The sequence below is a fragment of the Populus alba genome, chromosome 11 (genome assembly GCF_005239225.2).
Source record: "Populus alba chromosome 11, ASM523922v2, whole genome shotgun sequence".
NCBI classification, from domain to species: Eukaryota; Viridiplantae; Streptophyta; class Magnoliopsida; order Malpighiales; family Salicaceae; genus Populus; species Populus alba.
Window position 1 is genome coordinate 2,578,375 of NC_133294.1, and position 5,292 is coordinate 2,583,666.

Here is a 5,292-nt window from a genome sequence, read left to right on the forward strand (position 1 = left end):
ATTTAGTCAGGCTATGAGTAGTGGATAGAATAGAAAAGAAAGGTATATGGTCAAGGAAGACAACATGATGAGACACATAAAGTTTCTGAGTTATTGGATCAAAACAACGATAACCCTTTTTACCTTCAGCATAGCCCAGAAAGACACAAATAGCGGATTGAGCGGATAGCTTACTTCGTTCTACATGAGGACGAAGAACAAAACAAGTACAACCAAAGACTCTAAATGAGGAATAATTAGGGACATACCCATATAACTTTTCAAAAAGAGATAGACCCAAACTATGAGAAGATGGAATTGTATTAATCAAACTTACTGCAATAAGAGCAACTTCTCCCCAAAACTCACTAGGAACAAAAGCAGACAAAAAGAGAGAACGAGTAGTTTCGACAAAGTGGCTATGTTTTCTTTCAGCAACACCATTTTGCTCAGGAATATATGTACATGAAGTTTGGTGGATGGTTCCATCTAAGACAAGCAATTGGCAAAATTTATTAGAGGTATAATAATTGAGATCAAACATAAAAAGGAGGGTAGAATTCTGAATAATCTATATATTATGAATGCATGGTCTTAACCTAAATACAAATAAAGTTTATATAGGTTAAACTAAAAGTACTATTCTAATCTTAATAAATAAGATTACATAAATACTATTTAACAGATAAAACGGTAAGGGTTAATTCATTAGCAGAACAAACTTTCTGATATGAGGATTGACTTTCCATGGCAACAAATCAGCCGATAGAAACTGCTGGTTGTTTAGGGATAGGGAGCGTTATGGTATCACTAGCTAACATATGAAGCACAGATGACATTGTGGGTCTATCTGTTGGATATATCCTCTTGCACGCAGAGCAACCTAATATGGATGCATCTCAGCACCTCAGTTGCCACGCTTGATTTCTCTAGCATAGGGTCCATCAATTCCAGTCCTTGACCATCAGACTTTAATCCACATAGATTTCACATGCATACCTATTCTCAGATTCGTCCTTCTCCTCATGGCGTAAGTGCAAGCACTGAAAAATAGCACAACAATAACTGCGGATAGGCCTGCACCGACTTTAATCAACATAGATTTGCTTCCATCTCCTTCATAGTGACAATGTTTTTGTTGCACATCATTATTCAAGATAACAGAATCTCATATTAAAGAAACGGTAAAGAAGGATTTTGGAATGATAAAGAAGAAAATAGAACCTTTCCATCTGCTATTGAGCCTGGAGATGGAGGGAGGGGAACATCTGGCTTGGATAGTGGTGGTGGTGACATTGCCACGACGGCAGCTTCGTTGTAATTGAAGAATTTTCAAATCGAAGATTACAGCTTGGAAATATGACTCTTCCTCCTATCGTATTATTACAACAAAATGGTAGGTAAGAGAGAGTTAGGTTAAGACACCGATTAAAATCATATTTAGATAGATCCGGCGTGCACTGCACAAGAACGTATATAGACTGAAGCCACGTATAAGTAACATTTTTGGCTGCAAACTTTTTTTCACCTGATGGCGCACTTGCAGATAAATTAGCAGCATTATATATACTATCCACCACAAACTGGTTATATTGTACATCAACAGTTATACTTTGTGTATTCAACATGACAAGCGCAGGCATTTGGCTCAAGCTAGAGAAGATGTTACTGTTTGAGTAGCGCAGGAAGCACAGATCCATAATATATGATAGCCTCCTTCTCGATTGGACAACGTTGGACTACATCGTTTCTTGCACGATTCACACATTGTAGGCAAACTTCGACACTAACATCGCCACGGCAAAGAAAGAGGCCATAGACCTCATAAACATCATGTCCTTTAGAGGCGTTATAGAATCCGTTAATGTCGTTGCGGGTTGCATTGCCGGCGAGAGAAGAGAGAAGGATATTTAAATTTATTTGTTCTACCTCATTATTTACACACATCACTTCTGTTGTTTCCAAAACAGTAAGGTTACCTAATGGACAACATGCTTCAGTTACTCACATTGATACCATTAAGATTTCAGAATCTTTTATTTTAACCAATGTGATTTGTATCCTTCCTTTTCTTTCAACTTAATATCTGTCAGCAAGCTTATTCAAACCTTACAATGTTGTGTCATCTTTATATCCAAATTCTGTTTTGTTCAGACTCTTGTAAACTGGAGAACAATTGGTGTGGGTAAAGAAGCTGGAGGTTTATACCATTTGCTGCAAAATCTAGTTTCTGCTTTATCTAGGAAATCTGCATTTTCCACTCTTGTTAAAACCATGTCTCAGCCTACAATAACGAATCTAGCTTCTACTAGTTTCTTTGTTCATTCTGTAAACAATAGTCTATGGCATTACAGATTAGGTCACCCTTCATCTTATCCCTTGAAACTGCTTTCTCATGTAATTCCTCAAGTTTTACATGAATCTAATAAGACTTGCAGCATTTGTCCTTTGGCTAAACAACACTGGTTACCTTTCCCACACAGCATCACAGCTTCTGCACAACCTTTTGATCTTATTCATTGTGATATTTAGGGTCCTTTTTCCACTAAATCTATTAGTGGATCTTCATATTTTTTAACTATTGTAGATGATCATACCAGATTCACATGGATTCATCTTTTGGACAATAAATCTCAGACTAGAACCCTTTAGCTAACATATGAAGCACAAATGACATTGTGGGTCTATCTGTTGGATATATCCTTTTGGACAATATGTTGAGAGAATCTATCTTGAAGATCATTCCAAATTTCAGATGCATCATCAATATAGATGATGTTGTTGACAATCTCTGTTGAAACAGAATTTAATAACCATGAGAGAACCATATTATTGCAGCGAGTCCATGCCAAACCTTGAGAATTTGACAGATTGGATGGCCTAGGCAAGGTGTCATTAACAAAATTGAGTTTGTTCTTGGCTGATAAAGCCATCGTCATCGCCCTCTTCCATTAATTATAATTTTCACCATTGAGTTGCTTTGAAACAATCATGCCTCTAGGACTGTCACCATGATGTAGAAAGAAAGGATTGGAAGAATCCATTTCTGAGGTAGCTTCAGTCATTTTTGAGAATGAAGAGAAAAGATGTAGAAGAGAGAATGAAGAAGATGAGAAACGTGAAGATACGGAAAAAAAAATTCAGAGAGAATGCTATGATACCATATTAGAAATGAAAGTGTTTAACTGATTTTCTTCTTATTCATTGACTTAACTGATATAGTATTTATAGCCTATGTTTAGTATAGTAACAGAATTAGTTATAAATAACAGATTAATACCAGACTTTACAACAGAATCTAACCACCTACTGTGCCTACTCTAACCTTCTGCTAAGCTCATTATGGCAGCCAATGTCTTCTCGGTGCAATATCTTCATTGTATCCTTTAGCAGACTTGAGTTTGTTGAGTATATTCAATAAAATTGGCTTGATACTAGTTGTTTCTTACGAAAGTGGTTGTCGTTGAGAAAGATCTCATGTGCTTCCTATTAGAAACAGAAATGCAGAGAGTTTGGTTTACACTCGTTTTGCAGTAATTAGTTTGATAAATATTCAAAGAACATAATGGCCTTTTAAAGGCTTTACAAGATAACTGAAATGGAAATTGAACCACGATTTTACAGCACCTACAATCGTGGGAATTAATTATTTTGAACGTGCAACGTTACTTCCTTCATAACAGGAACCGTTATGCAAGTGAAGCAATAAACAAGGAAAACTGAAATAAGAGGAAATCCTAACAACTTTAAGTAAAAACGTCCACTTTAACATCCTCCCTTAGACTAAATACCATTAACATTTAGTCTACTGCTGGATAAGAACAAACACCCAACATATCTCGCAGCTTTAAGAAAACATCAAGTTTCAAAGGCTTTGTAAAAATGTTTGCAATTTGCTCATGAGTTGAACATTGAACCAACTCCACAATTCCTTCCCTTGTAAGATCATAGAGAAAGTGAAAACGAATATCAATGTGCTTACTTCGACCATGCAGAACTGGATTTTTTGAGAGCTTAATGGCTGATACATTGTCACAATATACCACTGTAGACTTGCGTTGATCATGACACAGTTCTTTTAGAATTCTCCTTAACCAGACAACTTGGCAGACACTATATGTTGTAGAAATAAACTCAGCCTCAGTGGTGGAAAGGGTAACCACTGGCTGTTTTTTCGAAGACCAGGACACAGCACCGGAGCTCATTAGAAATACATACCCTGAAGTGCTCTTTCTGTCATTTTGATCCCCTGCGTAATCACTATCAGTGTATCCCAAAAGCTCCTGATTTCCTTCTTTCTTGTAGAACACCCCGAGGCTACTGGTTCCCTTTACATATCGCAGGACTCTCTTTGCTGCCTGTAGATGCATTTTAGTGGGATGCTTCATGTATCTACTGATCAGACTCACAACAAATGTTATATCAGGACGTGTGGTCGTCAGATACATAAGACTGCCAATAATTTGTTTGTAGAGTGTATTGTCAATCCTTACTCCATCTTCATCCTTACTGAGTTTATGCCCAGGGACGACTGGATTGTTCACTAGATTGCATTGATCCATTTTGAACCTGTCAAGCACCTCCTGTGCGTATTTTCGTTGTCCAATGAATACACCATCCGGTTGTTGCAACACCTCAATGCCAAGAAAATACTTCATCTTTCCAAGATCAGTCATCTCAAATTCATTCAACATGGACTGCTTAAAATCTTTGAACATAGCTGCATCATTTCCAGTAAATATCAGGTCATCAACGTAAAGACAAACAAATAATGATGTACCTCCATCCGTTGTTTTGATGAACAAAGTATGTTCATAGGGGCATTTTTTGAAACCTGTAGTTAAGAAATAAGTCTCTATACGGCTATACCAAGCTCTAGGAGCTTGTTTAAGACCATACAAAGCTTTCTTGAGTTTGTACACCTTGTATTCATGGCCTGTTTTCTCATAGCCAGGAGGTTGGGTGACAAACACTTCTTCATTCAGTTCTCCATTTAGAAAAGCAGACTTGACGTCTAGTTGATAGATCATCCAACCTTTCTGAGCAGCAAGCGAAATCACAACTCGAATGGTGTCTAGTCTAGCAACCGATGCAAATACCTCAGCATAATCTACTCCATACTGTTGGCTGTAACCTTTTGCAACGAGTCATGCCTTGTACTTATCTACTTCCCCTTTCTCATTGAATTGTCTTGTACACCCACTTTACACCGATAACTCTGCTCCCAATTGATAACTTTGTTAGTTGCCAAGTATTATTTCTTTATATGGCTTCAATTTCTGAGTTCATGGCCTGCCTCCATTTCACATTCTT